Source organism: Lagopus muta, chromosome 3 (assembly GCF_023343835.1).
Source record: "Lagopus muta isolate bLagMut1 chromosome 3, bLagMut1 primary, whole genome shotgun sequence".
Taxonomy (NCBI): domain Eukaryota; kingdom Metazoa; phylum Chordata; class Aves; order Galliformes; family Phasianidae; genus Lagopus; species Lagopus muta.
The window spans coordinates 15449867-15469260 of record NC_064435.1 but is presented as its reverse complement, the minus strand read 5'-3'; the positions used below and the strand labels follow the sequence as shown (position 1 = coordinate 15469260).

The 19394-nt window shown below is 38.4% G+C and overlaps 1 protein-coding gene across 7 annotated transcripts in view; it reads right to left on the bottom strand.

Annotated features, from left to right (window-relative positions):
* TRPS1 (transcriptional repressor GATA binding 1) overlaps positions 1-19394 on the bottom strand; it is a 205793-nt gene that overhangs the window by 7991 nt on the left and 178408 nt on the right. The gene's annotated exons all lie outside the window — the stretch shown is intronic.

Below are 19394 nucleotides of genomic sequence, written 5' to 3'. Positions count from 1 at the left end.
CATAAAAATTTGAAATGAGTGCAATAATTTAACAAGATTGGGGAAATGTTTTTAGTGAGCACAAAGTCAGGCTAACAATTGCCCTTTTAAACCAAGAACACAATTTCATTAGTACAGCAGGTTGTGATACTTTAAGGTGATACAATAAAATCTAGATTGTCGTGAGATAATCTCTCTCTCACCCTCTTACATCATCTCCTAGTTTGTCTCTTAAATCAGAAGCAGTAATGCACTGTTTCTCCATTTGGGTAGGGGGAGGACTGAATAGTAGCCGATATCTTCAGCCAACATTGAACACTGTGTATTCGAGACAGCGTCCACTGGGAAGGTGCCTTCACCTCCCAGTAAACTGGAGCTCCTAGCGCTGTTTGTGGTTGCATACCCCAGCAAAACTTCACCTGGCTTCTGAAATATTTTCCTTCAGAGCACAATGAAAGATTCACTAAACTAACCCCAGTTTGGTCCATTTGAAAGGCGAGAAGTTTCCAAGCGGAAATGACTGTATATGGCCAGGATTCAGACACAACTGCCTAACTGTTCCTTTCCATTCCTACTTTTTGTCTCTCGGCCTATGGTTTCTTGGTGCGGTATATTAAACAAGTAGAGTCTTAATCTGAGTAAGTCTTTCCACCCTTTTATTTCTGTTTGCATTACTTGAGCTGTGGAAATAGCCTCTACAATGTCATGGAAGACTTTTAAAATACAGAGAAGGTACTTTAGGGTTTATGCTCTGTGTTCACATACACCTGAATGGTGACGGAAGGAGACTGAAATCCTCACTGAACCATATGGAACTAGTACATGTTTAAAACACTGAGAAAAGTAATTCCATTTTCATGTTTGTTTTTTTAGAGAAAACATTTCATTCATTTTAATGAAACATTTCATGGGTTTCAGATGCAATGAAATAAAGCTGACAAGAAGCTACAAATTACCAAAAAAATACCAATGCACCAAAATATAGGTACATATTATATAGATATATATAGATATATAAATATAGATCTCTATATAGACTATTAATATATATGGATACATAGATATACTAAAACTGGTAGACACTTCCCTATATTTAACACAGATTTATCTTTCTTCACCTTCCTAGTCTCTTATCGTTTTGCTATTTAAAGACTGCACGGGAAAATCAACAATCATTATTCCTCAGATAAACTGTTCCAACTGTTACACATACTACTGAATTAAAAATTAAATCACCTCTGGAAAAAATAAATGCTGGTGCTTCGGAGGGCTTTTTTGTTTGTTTGTTTCTTTGTTTTTAAACAGCGTTTTATAAGGGGGATGTGTTGCTTTAAAGTGGATTTCCTGAGTGAACAGGACTGGGGCAGAATCAGAGCATATTCTTTGCTCCCAAATCCCACTAACTAGAGAACTGACCTGCTTGTTAAATATGTACCTGAGACACATTGATCATCCCTCCAAGAAAAAGTGGAAAAAATGGAAGCTCTTCTTACAAGGCTACAATGCTCCTAGTTCTCCTAAACTGTAATAGTTTTCTTAAAAAAGAAAAAAAAAATGTTTGGCTTTTACTTTCCATATAGAGAAATCATGTTATGAATCATGTTATTAGCAAACAGGAGTTATCTGAGTAGTTATTTTTTTGTCCTGGAAGTTAATTAGTGATGACATTTCTACTTCATGAGTGTCTGTTTGGCTTTGCATATTCAGCTTTTATGTTAGTCAAGAACAACGGCCAATACTGCTAATATTTTGGGATAGTCTCACAAAGTAGCAGACATTTGAGCTCCAATTCAGCAAAATTTGAACAACAGCAACAGACCACAGCCTCAGTAAATCCCAGGCATATGCTCAAGAGCTGCGCTATGAACAAACCCTGGCCACCATTTTAAAGAAATATGGAACCCTTTGCTCTTTTTCAAACATGAACAGACTTATCATAATTAAAGAATCTCTTAAGATCAGCCCAGAAAAGGTAAATCAATTTAACTAATCATGGGAAGGCTTGAGCCGCAGTCTCCCACTCAGTGCCACAAGCACTAACAGGAGGTATCAATGAAAATTTCCCATATATCTTTGGAAGAAAAGCCTGAAGGATGTAAGTAACTAAAATATGTATCTACTAAGTCAAGCCTTAATCATCTGGAGCCTTGTAACCACTACATTACAATCACAAATCCTGAAGGGGCCAGTGCAGTTTCTGTATTTCCATTCCAACTCCTGGCTTTGGGCATTTAACATCATGGTTGTCTCAAATCACATTGGGCTAAAACTTGGCGCATGTTTTTCTCAGCCCAGATGTAACCTTACTTTTTTTGTTGTTGTTTTTGTACTGAAAACTTTGTTTAAATCAGTTCAGCTGTTTATAATTTGGAGATTTGCCAAAATTGAGGTGGGGGTAGTGAGAGTGGACAGGGGAATTCCAAGTTCTTCATGCAACTTTGGGAGAAATAAAGCATGTGCACATTTTAATATTATAGCAAAGCAACAAGTGGATTATTATTTTTACATAACTAAACTAGGAAAGTTTGTAACTATTCACTGAAAAAGCACTACAGATCTCTCTACTGTTTTCCCTTAGTAAGAACCATACTGAAAGCATGTAATTGTATAACAAACCTTGATATGCAGAGTATTTACTCACATTTTGTATGGTTTTATATCTTGACCATTTCTAATTGAACAAATCTGAAACCTGGTATACACATCATCAGGTTTGAATGGGTAATTTTTTTTTTTTTAACTCCTTAAATGGTTTTCAATAATTTAAACAAGAGAATTATTAGTGATTTTTGCTAGCCAGTAAAATAGCAGAGAGTACTGTAAGAAGTTATTCATGTAGGTGTATTGACAGTATCAGGCCCTTGTTTTTCATTTAAAAAAACAACATGTTTGGACTGTAAAAATGATGTCTCACATTTTATACAATTTCAAATTTTCTAGCCATGCAGAAGTGTCACCTCTCTTCAGTAATAGACGAATACTTAAAACACAGTGTACTTTCAGATGGTATTTTAACAGAACTTCATTTAGAAAAATATATATTGTAAATGCACAGCCAAAGACGCTGCTCAAAAATGGTGGCTTTTTAGAAAGCCAGACTAATTGAGGGTGCTTGACTTCTAGTTCCAAATACATCCCCTTTTCAAAATTTCTGCCAGAAGATACTTTTAGAAACTCAAATAGGCTCCACAGGCATCAGCCAAGCGTTTTTCTGACATCATTCTTCCTCGATTTTGGACACAACAAAACTTGTATTTTTGCTGATTACTTTCACTTCCCTATCACAAAACGATGATACAATGAAGCCTGGATGACCATCTTTGGCTTTCTTCTGTGACAAAAATGGAGAACATTATAATCACAGGTCCAGAATATATCCAGTGCAGACGTCATAAAATCACAGAATAGCTTGGGTTGCAAGGGACCTTTAAGACCATTTAGTTCCAACCTTTCACCATGCCCAGGGGGCTGGAACTAGAGGATCTTCCAGTAGATGAGGCTGCCCAGGGCCACATCCAACTTGGCCTTGAATGCTTCCAGGGATGGTGCACTCACAACTTCTCTGGGCAGCCTGTGCCACTGCCTAACTACCCTCTGAGTAAAGAATTTCTTCCTAATATCCAGCCTAAATCCCCCATTTTTTAGTTTAAAAATACTCCCTCTTGTCCGATAAATGTTAACAAGGATAAGCATATGCCTGATCTACCTCCACAGACAAGGCTGTGACCTCACAGACCTCAATGAAAGCAGGGCTAAGCACTGGCTCTAAATGCACTCTGGCCACAAGGAGGTCAGGAGGGAAACACCAGGAAGCCTGAACAGCCATGGTTCAGTGTAAACCAGGTGACCCTCCAGATTGGAGACCAGCTTTAAGCAGATGGCCTCTGACCTGTAATGGCCGGACTGCTGCCATGAGGTTCAGAAAACAGGCACTTGTGGTTTCATCGTGTTTGCACTGCTGTGATTATTTTGGAGGTTTTTTTTTCACAACCACTGGGTCTTCCCAGGTTTTGTCCACTACTTGCCCTTATAAGAGGCAGTTGTGAATTCTCTATGCTTTGGAAAAGCTGAGATTAACTGAAGAACTGGGCAGTGATGCAGCATCTAGATGTTGGACGAAGTGCTACTTTCTTTAGTTTAGAATGAGAAAAGAAACTTTTAGTCCTCCTTTTTTTTTTGGCTGCAGAGGCATGCAGACCTTTCTGAATGTGTTTCATCAAAACGACTTTCACTCTTAACTATGAAAATAGCCACAACTATGTCCCTGTGAAGTTTCACATTTTAAAAGTTTAGTTGCTTTTGCTGTAACTTCGTCTAAATTAAAAATAAAGTCATTGGGTTTTCTTCCCTTCATAGCTTGGAAAGCTTTCAGGAATAGACGAGACACTTCTAAGCCTCAAAGTGTAAGTTGTCAGAAAAAAATGAAACGCATAAGGCAGAGTGTTAAAGTGAATCTTGTTTTTAACCTCAGCGATGAGTTAAAAGATGCCTCTTGAAGTCAATTTAATATGCCAAATCCAAAGTCTTCATCTAAAAAATTTTCAAGATCACATTAGAGAATTGCACTTGAAAGACACATAAGAAGGAGGTTAGGAAAGGCAAGGCAGAAAAAAACCAGAAATGCCAAGAGGAAAGTTAAAATTACACACCTTGTTCACATAAAAACTTGAATGCTGTATTGTAACAGCATCTTTTATGATATATGCTGCATCACAAAATTTTAATGACAGGAATCAGGGGGTTTTTAAAGAGTGAAAAAAAACCTGTAAATTAAATATTATTACTAGCTCAGCCTTTCAGAATTCTAAACCTGATCCCTTAGGGAGAGTAAATATTTATTGTGCCTGTAAACTGCATTTTTTTTTTTTTTTTAATCAGCAACAAAAATGCAGATGAGTAGTTTTTGTCCCAACTTTCGTAGCATTTCCCTGTAGGTTGTAAAGCTGCCTCAGAGATAGTGGCACTTCACTAACACCAACAAAAAAAACCAAAAAACAGACAAACAAACAAAAAAAAAAACACCAAAAAACCCGCAACAACACAGACACTGAACTCCGATCCCTTTGACTTACTAAAAAGGCAGAATTTTGTAAAATATTTGCTAAGGATGTCATGATTGCTACCAAGTTGAACAACTGGCTAATCAAAATGAATAATTAAATTTAAAATAAGAACTACACAGGTTTGCAAAGAGATCATAAAATCAGTTGTTATTGAATCTCTTCACCATCATTTCTTCTCTCAAGCTATGGAACACCCAACCTTTGCCTGAGCGAGACCTTCAGAAAGAACCAAAGGTCCTCACGCCAGAATTCACCATCTTTTGAATCACATAAGTGATCACAGTACACTTTCCAATGAAACGTCCTTGCAGTATTCATTTTCTATCATTTGAGCACTTCTCTGTACAAACTAAGCACTCTGCAGTGCATCTCCTTTTTAATTCATACAGGGATGGAGGGTAATTTCAGTTTCCTCCTCATGATCTGCAGTGGGAAAAATATGAAACATTAAAACCTTCTGTGCAGTTGGTGGTGATTGACGTGTAAGCATTATATGTGAAAATTATATGTAACAATTTGCTGGTCCAAATGCATATACAGGCCAAATAACTGGGCTTGAGACGTTTGTAACAAACACTGAGAAATATTTTCTGGTGGAACTACATGTTAATCCAGTACTCAGAGAGTTAACTATTTACTTAATTGTTTTATGCCAAGCATGACTTTTTGGATAGCAGCTTCCTTCAACAGCCTTTTAATAAATATAATACTTTTTGAGGCCTGATCCTGAAACTGACACAAGCAGATCATCTCTAAAACCCTTGCAGTGCCTTAATCACCAGCAACCGCAGTTCGACTCAATCTCACTCCTGCTGCATTTTGCTACTGACTACCAGCACAACGACCCAGACCTCCAAGAAGCAAAACCGAAAATGAATTTGTCAAGTTTTATTCGCCCTAATGCTACATTAAAAAAAAAAAAAAGCAAAAACCAGCTACTCATTATCAATAATGATGACATTTTGCAATAGCCAAAACCTATTCAAGAGGAATACAAATTCTGTCTCCCATAGCTGAGTCGATTACATAGGAAAGTACTGTAATGGGCCGTGCCCCGTCAAACGCTCACGTACTCGACTTCCTTCTCAATTACCAACTTGTCTGCATTGCCATCTGTAAAAACGAACACATACCTTGTGCTGCCAGTTTTTGCTCTTGCACTTCCATTAGTGGAACTGGCTGCAGCTGCTCGAGAAGAAAGCCCCGATTGTCTTTGTTTTCCCAAAACGCAGCACCATTTTTCTTCCTTCCTTGTGCCTATCGACGCAAGGAATGCATTATCTATGCTGAGGTGTGCTCACAAGTACTGAAACTACAGCCCACCTAATTTGTGTCCTGCTTTCTCTTTGCGATTTACCACCTAACACAGCAAAAAGCTGACAGCATCTTCAGCAATATGAAGATGTTACTAACACAAGGGGTTTAATCAGCTTGTTTTAGGAACTGTAGTAAAACTTGCTAAGTTTCTGGCTAAGCTTCTTCTCACATTTTAAATCAAGTTGATCACTGGAGCAGTGATTTAGAACAGAACTTGCACGAAGCAACCAAAAATAAGATCAGCAAGAGAAGTCAAATTTAGGAATAACAGCATTCCTTACAAAAAAGAAATAGCTGAAGTAGATGGAATAGTGTGAGTAGGCTGGACAGAGGGAGTCTGGTTCGGGAACTGTGATCCCTGTCTGTAACAACACAAACTTTCCTCCACTAGCACTTGCAGAAACAGTCTCGTGCAGCAGACTCTGAGTGTCTGCCTGAAAAACCAGCACCCGTTCCCACAGACCGCTGCTGCTCTCGGCACGGTGTGTGCTTCCCAAGGAGCTGCGCTGCTGTTAGCGAACAAACCTACAAATGTCATTATGAGCCTCTTGAATTTTCTAAATTACAAACACTGAAACACATTCAAAATTAGACTGCTCTTCTTCTCGTCAGTGACTGCACAGAAACAGTATTCTCATAACAGCCCTAAGCACGCTGAAAGAGACATCGAGAAAACTGGAAACGCTTCTGACTGTTTCATTTCTTGGCACAAGGCGAAAATATCCAAGCCGTGCTGTCTCCAATAGGGAATCTAAATCAATAGTTAGACTTTGTTACAGACAGACTCACTTTCTGAGATAAAGAACCAGTTGTGAAGGTGCCTAAACACGGAATTAGGTGCTTAAGTTTAGGCACCGATACTGGAGGATTTATGTTTAAGAAGGCACCCCAAGTATCCCTGCTTTCATGAAGTAATCTCACTCATCAAACAAACAGATAAAAGTGGAGCAAAGATACGTCCATATTTCCTTAAACACCCCCCGACTTTGACATGGTAGAAGAACCAGACAGCATTTGCAGATCTCAGCTAAGAGCCAATATGTAACTCTACATATGATAGTAATTGAGGGTCCCAATGCCGCAAGTGCTCTGCTGTACGAATGAGCACAAAGCTGCTGGAGTTCTCAGTTTCTGGCATCTGTTCCCACTTCCATAGAAATCAGATGGGCAAAATTAAGGTTTGAGGGGAAAAAAAATCACAGACATTTAAAAAACATTCCCTGACCTTATTAAAGTCCACGTGATCTCTATTTATATAGAAAATGGCTCAGAAAGCCAGCAGCTGAGAGGAGGAACTCTCATTTGTAGATTTTGGCTGAGAGCTGCCAAAATCAGCAGGGGAAAGGCTCCTTAGGGGTAAAAATTTCAAAAGCCATTAAGTGTCTTAGAAGCCTCAGTCCCACTGACTTTTGATCACCTACATCCTCCCAGATTTGCACCCCCAATCTGGAAATTACCCTGGAAGAACAATTTCTATTTCCAAGTTACAAAATGAGGATCTAAAGTTTTAATAGAAGTGTTCAGGACTCGGAGAGGAAATGTCAATTAGGTGTCTTTTTCTTGGTGAAAACCAGTGAGGTTCATTTACCTGTTACTCATACTTAAAAAAAAAATCCCCTTAGGACCATTAATTTTAATTAAAGAAGCAATATAACAAGAAAATGTTTCACATGGGCAGCTATACCTTACACACTTATTCAGGAACTGAAGTAACTATAATTTGAGTCTCACACAGTCCCCTGGAGAAAACTGTTACTAGGGAGGGATACAAAGCTGATCCAAATGTCCACCTATTATGTTCAGTAGGCTTAAGACTGCCCTCTTACTGCAGATCTCGTTACGTGCTGTTGCTAGAATGGCTCCCATTCAGAAAAATCAACATTTGCCAACCCATACCACACAATTACCATAGTTATTTCCTATTGTAAGCTTAGGGAGAAACTGTGGTATCCCAGATACCACGGTGTGGTAAATACTGAAAAGCAGTGGCCTTTTTATAATGGACATTTTCATCTAATCCAATCCGTTTCAAACACTCCCAGATAACAAAACAATAAGGCTGAGGCTCAGTCTAAGTGGTTGGTTCGAACACAATGATCTTATTCTCTCCTGTGATCCCACTGTTGGCAGAAATAATACTTGATGGCTTACTTTTTGATAGCCTTAGGAAGTAGGAATGGACCAGAGCAGTGATCAACCCTACAGCATTACAGGGCAGTAAAAGGGTATTCTGGGAAAAGAAAAAAAAACGTGGAAAAAAAATCCAGAAAGTTCCCTTGCAAAGGGAGAATACATCAGAGAACTGATGTGCTAGCAGAAATTTGGGGACATCCTGGGGAGAATCCAGTGAAGGGATACAAATGTGACTACACGGCTATCAGTCCCATCACAAGGAGGGGCTGAGAGAGATGGGCCTGATGAGCCGGGCAAAGAGAAGGCTCGGGGGGACCTAGCCGTGCATGTCCCTGTTCATTGCAAGGGAGTTAGAATCAATGACCTTTAAAGGTCCCTTCCAACTCTAAGGATTCTATGATTCTATGATTCTTACCTGCTTGAACCAATCAGTATCTGACAGGGAGAGTAAAGATTGAGCCAGACTCTTCCCAGTGGGGACAAGAATCAAAGGCATACAATGAAATGTGGGAAATCCCATTTGGACACAACAAAAAAGCCTTCCAATTGTGAGAGGTTGAATACAGAAGCAGGTTGCCATGTATATAGACTTCAAATAAATAAATCCACTCTTCAGTAAACCCTGGAGATAGTCAAAGCCCAGGGACGCAGGCCTGAGCACCCTGCTCTGAGCAGTGAGTTTCGCCTAGGTGATCTCCAGAGTTCCTTTCATCCTCAGTGATTCTGTGAAGCTGATGAACTACATGAAATTGAACTTACTGCGTAAACCGATTCTTTCTTCAACCAATGTTTTCTTCAGTGAGCTGCCGCAGTCTGCTTGTGACTTACTGGAGTATTGATTTCTATTCACTTCAGCCTTAATTCCTACTCATTTGTCATGAAAAATATCTAAAACTTCATGTCTATAAATGCTTTAATTAAAATAGAACAGCATTCAGACTGAATGTTACAGATTTCAATCTGTAAAAGTATACAACTACTAAAAATGAAGATACTTACTTCTAAATTCCACAGTAAGCAATTTCAAAACGTTTAGTAGAAACTGAGTAAAGTATCTAAAGATGATTTTGCAAAAAATATTCTCTGCCCACTCTCCTATTGAGATCATAATGACTACTGGTAAATGAGACTCAACATAGGGTGTTGTGTAGTTTTCCTTAAAAATACCATTAAGATGAGAATAGAACAACTGTTCTATATTTTGGAGACATTTCTCCTTAAATAGTGTTTATGTACTGCAAGCATCCCTTCCATAAACAAACCAGGTCTTTGGAACAAGTGAACACAATCTCTGAAGAATCTTTACCAGCTTCTATTTCTGGTACATGATGCACTGCAAATTTTAGGCCAACATGGGCATATGGTCTCCTAATTTGATAGGAAACATTTCATGGAATTCAAGGCAGAGCCACAGCATAATGACTGAAGACTTTAAAATCTGTGATATAATGCAAGATTCAAAAGAAAAGAAAGAAAAAAAAAAGGTAAAGAAAAACAAGTGTTTCCTGATAAAATGCTAAAAGCAGCAGCATGTAAAAATACAAGAAAGAAGAAAGTCATTGTAACTGGTCAGGATAAAGGAACACTCCGAATCCCTTTCTAATCAAGCTTAACCTCATTACTCATTAATTTAAATGTCCTACCCATGTCTTACACTCTACCTTTTTTTTTTTTTTTCTTTTTTCTTTTTTGGTTAAGGGGAATCACCCAGTAAGGAAATCAATTTATTTTTAAAACAAATAATAAACAGTATTTATCTTAATAGCTTTCATGCAAGATTTTCTTTCTTGGCAATCCTAGAAGCTTGTATGCCTTCTGTACTTTTTGTACTCATGCACATCAGCACAGACTGAATGCTGTAACTGCGCAGCAGCCAATTCAACATCCCTAGACTAATTTCTATCTTACCTTAAAAAAGGGTACTTAAATTACTTAAGACACCAACTTCAAAATCTGCATTGTCATAATCACTCCTTTCCACCTACGGATTTCATTTTTCCAAAGAAATTACTCTTACTGCAAGTGATGGGGTGAATTTACTGCTGGGGCAGTCAGCCTTGTTAAGTGGTACGCACTTGCCAACAGTAGTATGAGAGCAAAATACAACTTAGCAGGGATTTCCATCCTAAGTTCTGCACTTTGAAGAATAAATGCACCCACCCTGCCACATACTCAGTTTTATTAGTTTGGAGTGCGGCAGACAACTGGAAAATGGTATTTGAGCAACAAAGCAACAAGCTGGAACAAGAGACCCATGTACACAACCCTGAAATGAAAAGAAACCTCTACATTTAGATATGCAGTACGAAATCATAGCTGCTACTGGTTAACAGGCTATACTCAAAGCCATTTCTGCTTTGCTGGCAGAACAAAAACCTTGACATGCTTAAGAATATACTTTTCAGTTTAATTCAGGTTTTCCTTAACAGTCAATGTCAAATTGTTTTCCCTCTTTTTCTTTATTGCCTAGTGGAATCTTTGAAAGTGAAAAGGAAAAAGATGTACACCAAAGAAGAGCACTTTACAATGACACAACTTCCTCTAGGAGAAAAAAAAAACCCTTCCATTTCTTCAGCATCTTTGCCAAAGTCACTCTTTGAGAAACTGTAAAGAGAAGGGGGCTTTATTTCCTACAGATATTTTATAGGAAACATTTTTTGGTTCTGTGTCATGGACTAGGATTTCACACCTTAGTGGCGAGTCATATGGAAATGGACATGGCTGTGGAAACTTCATGGCTGTGAAACCCTGATAGTAAAATCAGCAGGAAGATGAGGAAGGTGTGGGGAACACTGAATGACTAATGCGGTAACAAACCCTGGACCCATTGAGGAGATTTTGGGATGGCTGCCAACACTACCTGCCTATGACCAGTATCCTGGACCCACTGAAGAAGACTTTAAATCCAGGCATGACACACAGGGAATAGTGCTCTTTTGAATAATGCCAGAATATGTAAGCGGATGTGAAATGTACGTACTTTTATAAGAAGAGATCTTTTCAAAATCAGGTCACAGTTACCAATGAGTTATATGACTTATACCTCTGAGAAGAAAAAAATCCTAGAAGATAAATAACAGGCCCTCTTTCCTTTATTAATAGCAAGCTGAGTTAATGAGAGAAAAACTTTCAGAAGTTATTAGAGTGCAGTGCAAAGCTAAGCATCTTAGCTATGACATACAACAAATCTGTGTTTTGCAGCTAGCTATTCCTACGCTAAATCAAAGAGCAAATGCTTTCCCATTTCAATGCACCACAACTGCATGAAGCACAAGGACAGCAAGAGGTGGTAGAAACTAGCAAAAGTCTACAGAACTAGTGATCTGATGATCTGATGCACACTTGTTTTATACAACAACAAATACCAAAAACTAGCTGCACTGAGCTTCTCTTTTGCTGTTCTAAGGTTAGTTTTTGGCTGATTTTATTATGGAATTGCCATTATCTACCTCTGGAGGCCCGGCACATGTGTAGCACAGCTAGGGCAGACACAGGAAATGTACCCTTAAGATGGTCAGTATACTTTTGTATTTCAGGATCATAGCCCTAGTGCTGTAGTAGAAGTACAGACCACATGTACAGCTAGGGCAGTGACTCCTACTACATTTCCGTGATTAACGGTCTCAGAATGAAATACAAGTTTCCTACTGAATGTTGCAATCTCACTACAAATCTGGCCTTGTCTGCTATTTACTGCCTGGGTGTTTAGAGTACCAAAAGCTCAGCATACTCAGACCACCAGAGCCAGGTACCAGGCAGTCAGAACCCACCTCACAGCTGGTGCAAGCTGCGCTGTAGCACCCAGCTGCAGTCACTAGAGGGTACTGAGAGGGCACCAAAAGGATCACGCTCTCATGGCAAGGAGCAAATGAAAATTATGGGAAACCTGAGCAGTGGGAGCTTCACTTGACAACAGCAAATAGCTATTTTCATGTTAGATCTGCTTTAAAAATGCCAAATCTCCATCTCCACTTTAAGCAGGAAGTACTGGCACTTACAGCAACACATGCTACCAATAAGCCAAGCAACTCATGCCTTTACAGTTCATTTTTAACACAGTGCAATCTGTGGCTCATGAGTCACACAACCCATTCTTACGCAAAAGGCCAAAAAGCTACAAAGAGAAGAGCAAGAATGGAATTCCTATGGTTTCAGCAGTGGTTATTCACAGGAGGCAAGATGGGGATCCCCTTGCTTATGAACAGCGCCACATGAGGCTACAGGGATATATAAGCAGTAAGGTAGTACAAAAAGGAGAGGAAGACAGTCAGAACTTGATGCAGGCAACAGTATTAATCAGTGAATTAATAGAAAAATTGAAGATACACTCAATCATCTCTTGAACAAATCTTAGCCACTATTTCTCTGAGTTCATCCAATAAACACTGCTTTCTGTATAGTGAAAATAATTGCCAGGAAATCTACTGCACGTTTTTCAATATTCTGCTATTTGTAAAACATATAACCCTTTTCATGCACAAATATCCCTTAATTTGTCTGCCTGAGTTTCTGTGCTTTGCCCCGAGTGTAGCAAAAGGGGATGCTGCAGGATGGTCATGTTATGCTCTCAAATTCGACCAGATTTCAGTAATAATTCTGATAAACCAGTGCACTCCAGACTTCATTGCCCATCTTTCTTCTTCCATTTCTTCCATCGGCAAACCAGCTCATAGGAAAATAGGAAGAAAATGTATGTGCCGTATATAGCACAATGAGACGCAGAAGTGAACAAATAATAGCATACTTGGGAATATCAAGCAAAAATGTTAACATTAACTAGGTTTACTTTTCACTCTATTTAAATACAAAAAAAATTTAAGTAAGAAGTTTCTGTATTTTAGACTCAGCCAATTTGGGCCACACTGAATGTTAAGTAAACTATTATTTAATCAAATACAGGCATATTAGTCTCACTCCTGCTGACAACTTCAATTAGAATATTTTTGCTTCGTACAAAAAAATGAGAAAAAAAAGCCCATGATCTTTAAACTACTATGGCTTCTGCACAACATCTGGTTACAATTTTTTATATATTCAACCATCAAACTTCTATCTTCACAAAATAGTTTACTTGAGATTTGTTTTAATTATCCTGCATTGCAAGCTTCATATGGCTTTGAAAAGGGGGTGAAAGGATCACTCATGAAGCAGATAGATGCAAACTGAAAAGGACTGTATACTGAAAGATGTTTTTGAAAATTTTTAAAAAATGATAAAAACCTTTCTTTCATTGCCAGCAAACAAGTGCTACTTTAACTGCTTCATCACACAATACTTCTTGGGTTGTTCATTAGCGATTTTCATTTTTTTGTTGAATTCAAGGATTAGGGTAATCTTTACTAGCACTTTCATTGGAGCCATGCAAGTTTCAAATATGTCTTTTTCCTTTTTCCTGCCAATGCCACAGTGGGAACACTGCATTTGAAAAACACTTAGTTTAAAACAGAAAACTTAGCGAAGAAAGCATCTGAATGTGATAAAGTAGAAATAAAAATGAATTTTATGGCAGCACGGGAAGGCCTTTCTCCTAAAAAAAAAAAAAAAAAAGTGCTGAATTTTAAGTATGGGAGAGATCTAATTTATTTTCATAAGCCTATTCACCTGTGTAAAGTTAAGCCCATCCATAAGCTTTTGTAAGATTGGACCTAAGACAAAAATTAAGAGAATGCCTGGGGTTCTGGTTTTATTTAATGCTGGAGGCTCAGTCAGCCAAAGGGACATAACTGCGGGTTTCTTCAACGGCTCTTTGGGTGCTATACCAAATCAGTGAGTCATCGCTACAGATAGAAGGTGTTTGTCTTTACGTGGTGGAATCACTGCAAACTTTGAAGGATCTGAAACTCCTTATTCATTAATTTGCATTACATATATGGATTAATGGCACAGCGATACGGAAAGTTATTATTTATTTTATGAGGTAATTGCTTTGAAATCCAGCAAATGTAACTCCTTTTCCTGTTTTTCAGTCAGTCAGCACCCATCATTCTCAGATAGGATATTCATGGAAACTTCAGGGGTTTTTTCATTTTTTTCCTCCTGGAGCTTCTTTCTATTGCAAAAGCATGGATTCGCCTATACAAGGAATGTTATTTTTTAGGATTTCTGTTTCCTTTAGGTGCTCCAGTGAAGCCAGCGGAAGACATAGCTGGAAAAACACAGCTTGCGTCCAGGGTCTATCTATGCAGATGAGCTTCAATGGCCCGAGTCTCAAACAGAAACAAACCTTTATGAGTTTGGTACGATACTGGAATAATATACACAGCTTCTTTTTTGATTTTGGAATGATGAAACTTCTTTCATGTACTAAAAGGGTCTGAAGAAACAACTTGCCTTCAGTTCTGGGAGATATTCTGGGATTAAAGCCGCAACAGAGTCATGTCTGTATCAGTGACCACCAGCCACCAACACACACACACAAAACCACCAAAATTTTTCAATCCATGGCCTAACACATCAAAATAAGACAAACCCCTGGAGCCTACTTAATTAGTCAGAATGACCTTCGAGCTTTAGGCTGAGCCCTGCTTCCACTGCGGCTGTAAGAACTGCTGGAGTGGTTTCCCTCGATTACGATAATGTTTGACTCTGCTTGCAACCGGAAAAAAAACAAAATGTGCAAGAACGCAAAACTCTACCAACTGCTGATACAAAGACACACGGAGCACCATGATGGAAAGACAGCTTTACCTTACGTCAAACAGGTTTTCATCCTCATTTTCAAGATCTAGTGGCTGCACAGAGGTAGCTGGCACACCAGTAATGTGAGTGTCCCCCTCCATTACAGCTGCAGTATCAGTCTATCAGCAAAAGGACTTGCTGGGCTTGTGTGGATTAAGGAGAGGAAACATGAATTGCTACTGTCCTCAGCGATGCAGCCTGTGAACAGAGGGCTTCAGTATCCCCTGCCATCTTTTATTTCAGGTATGAAGAGCACAAACGTGACTGAGAACAAAAGGAAGCAGCTGGTGAAGTGATCTTTTGCATATGCACCCCCTCAACACGCAATTCCAATCCACAATCAAAAGGTACATTTTTAGCGTGGTGGAAATTTAGACACATGATTTTGATTAATGTTAATGCAAGTCGTGTGGCCAAATCCCTGTACGCTACTTTGGGAGTTTATTCCAAAATTGAAATATCATTAAGGTTGCAACATAAACCAAATAAGGCTAGGAAACAACACTTCATTAGTATCCTACTCATTATGAGTAAGTAACCTGTTGCAATGTTGTGTTACTATAATAAAGTGACTCAGGTGTTTATATACCACCACTGTCAACTGGCTAGAAAAATAAGGTAAAGACATCCAGACACACTGAAAAATGGTAACTTTCTACAACTAGATACGTAACTGCTTTTGAATATTTAGCTGCAGTATTGAAAGGGAAGATTTTGAGACCTCTTCCAAGAGGTACTTGAAGACTGGCACATTTGTTATATTCGTAAATTTATACCAATGAGCAGACATGCATAATACAAGATAATATAAAGGAAAAGAGGAGCTGAAGGGACCAGGAATGCAGTCTGAGTTTCTGTTTAGACAAGCTGATAGGAAAATATAAACAATGAAAATACAGGTTTTGATTTTCCCTCTTTCATTTAGGTATACTCCAGATCTTATATCTATGAATATCGAATGTGTAGTGAGGAACTCAAAGAGGATCCTGTATGGGAGAAAGTCCTCTGTCCTCATGGCACTGCTTTTGCTGATGACTGAAGGTATACTTTTATGGCCATTTTCTCTATTTTTGTTCTGCAGAAAACTGCCAAGGCAGATTTTTTTTTTTATCTCTTGGGGTCGTGGTTTTTCATCTGCTTCTACATTATGTAAAAGGCCATGGAAAGAGGAGCTCTCTAAACTCTTCCATGGAGGCAAGAGTAGCTTTTTTGCTGAAGATCAGTAATAGTTATTTAAGAAGCCAATGTCTGTGGACCATTATCTGCAAAAAACTTTTCCCATCTTTGTAGCGTCTAAGGAAGAGAGCATCCTTGTGTCTGTACTGGTGTGAATGAAGAACGGAAGGAAAAAACAGAACATGAAGAGGATGGCTGTAGTCAGATGGGTATTATTCTACAGAACAAGGAGGTCTTACAGGAACAGGTGGGAAGCGGGTCTATCTGTCTTTCCATGCTAACACCAAAAGCAAATGCAATTAAAGACCCACCACAGAATTCAGACCTTCATGTCAGATTCAAGATTTGCATTGGGGATCTCATGTATTTAGCACTGGCCTTCTGGATATGAGTTATCTTGTTGCTAGTAGTAAATCGTATCAAAAGATTCCAAGTTCTTAAGGACTACAAAACAAAATCTGAGAAAAAAGAACTGGTGCTTAATGGAAAACTCTTAGGGCAATGAGTTGATCTTTGTTACAGATCCATTCTCTATTTTGCTTGCTGTATTTCCAGCAAGTTCAGAATTACATGGCACTAAGATGAATATGGCTAGCAGTATATAATCTAATTTCATAAGCACACTTGGTAGACACACGAAATGTGTAAGTTCATCAGAATGATCAAAGTATGAAATAGATTCTTTTCTTTTAAAAAGTGACTGAGCGTGTCTTATATAGCTAAGTTTTTTAACATTACATTACCTTTAAAGTGGATTAGAGGAAAACTGTCTTTTTGACTTAGTACTAGAAGCAGGAGTGTGTAGAGAGCTCAGTTCATCATGTTTTTTTCCCTTGTAACTTAAAGGAATGTGTGAAGTTCCTACAGCTCTTCAAAATGGCCTAATAATTGAGCCTGGTTATGGTCTCATTAATGTACAAGTTTCATTTGTCACCGTCTTTCTTTGAGGATTACGTGCATTGATTCATCAAGACTTGTGACACCTGTTTTTCATTTGCTCTGTTTAGTGCTTCTCTTCTAATAGTTTGTGTGGCGTTGGTATATGAAGCAGTCTGAAAGTAAGCTGCATTGGCCTCCTGAAAATGAGTCATTTTCAGCTTTTTTGTTAATACTGAACTAAATTACTTTTCCCTCTCTTTCTATGGTATTTGCATGCTTTTCTTTTAAATATGTTTAATAACATACTTGCTGCAGCTACTCATAACACAAAAGGAGCACACAAAACAATGTACAGCTAACAGGGGAGATGTAGGTCTCTGTGTATGTTCATTATTACAAAAAGTAATCGATTTTAATTCATGTAAATGTAAGTGACAAGGATAACACAGACGAGATTCTTTCTTGATACCCACAATATCCTTGTTAAGTTGTACAGTTCAACAATGAGATGTTCTTATTTAATTTTCCCTCCGCCTTCATTCTTTGCTTCACTTTCTAGAATACGTATCATTTCAAATATTTCCATTCTATGTGTCACTGGCAAATGCCAAAAAAAGAAAGAGAGATCTGATAAAGTATGACAAAAGTTTCACGGATAATTGCCTTCACATATCCAGTTCAGCTCTCATCTCTCCTAATTAGCCTCATTACCATACCTTAAGACAGACCAGCAGTCACTCAAACTCCCTGTTTTTTCTGTCGAAACTACTGCTGACAGGCAAATGGACAACACATGCAGTAAGTCTGTTCTAGACTATTCTTTTACATGAGTAGCCTCCAGCAGAAAACAAAACAATAGGTCCTCTATAAATGTGTAATGAAAGCATACATACAGTGTGTGAATATTTGATAAGCTATGGTTCTGTTCATAGCTCCACCATCACTTAAAATGATGACTATAAAAAAATCATTCTCATACACTGTCATTCTTTAGGATAGCAAAGAGATCAAAAACAGTGCTGTATTTCACTGTGACTGATACTCCCCTTCAGAGCAGCCTCACTACAGTCACTGGAAAAAATCACTTGAGTATGGTAATGTTTGAATGTATCAGTGTAGTTCTGCTTTTAGCATACCCACATTATCTCAGGAAGCTTTCTGCTTTTATAAACTATGCTCAAATGAAAACACATCATCCCACTGGCTCATATTCATTTAAAATTAGCTCAGAAAAGGCATGCACAGAAACCTGCAATAGTTCACAGAGGCACTAGAAATATTTCAATATTGAACTCTACCTGCTATCAAAACATTAAACTGTATAATAGGAAGCCACTGAAATGCTTCACAATGCCAATTTCTTTTCCATTGTTGTTCTAGTCACACATTACATTATGTACAGACTTCAGATACATGGTACTTAGTTTTCATTTTCTCTCGGATGATTACTAATTTCCTTGTCCCTAAGATCTAGCAATTTGGATATTTTTTTTCTGCTACCACCTCCTGCTAAGTGGTACGATTTTTAAGTGATTCGTCATGTTTTCATACTGATAGTACCACCACTAAAATAAAAAGCATGTTTTGTCATTTTTCCTAACTGAAATTCAGCACTCGCTCTGTTGCTCACTTAGGAACTTTGGCAGCACATCGTTACTGGTGTGTCCCTTCTCCAGCCTGCCCCCCAGTTCCTCAGACACAATCTTCCTAGCGATTTTATTCTTCTTTCGTACCACGCAAGTTGTGATGCGATTTCTATAGCAAAAAAAAAAATCAGTGAAATGGATTTTCTGCACTTGGCAGTTTGGGGAAACCAACAGTCCATTCAGCGTGACTGAAAAATACCCTGAAGGCCAATATTTACTAAGCACGGCACACACACAGGAGCCTTGTTAAAAATCCACAACAAATCTCTCATTGCAAACAAATCCAGAGGCTTGAGAACTGCTGCAACTGTTGGAGTAATGCTGATCCTGACAGCAGAAAGCTGCTTTTTTACCAGTCTAGCAGCTAGCTGGATGTCTGCTGGCTTCGCACCAAGATTTCACTATTTCAATTTCTTCTCTTCAGGATTTATTAGGTGATGAATATATAGCAATCTATCAGAGGATTAAACAGCATCAAATTAAGGTAAGGCTGACACATCTGGGCACCCAGCACTCTGAGAAC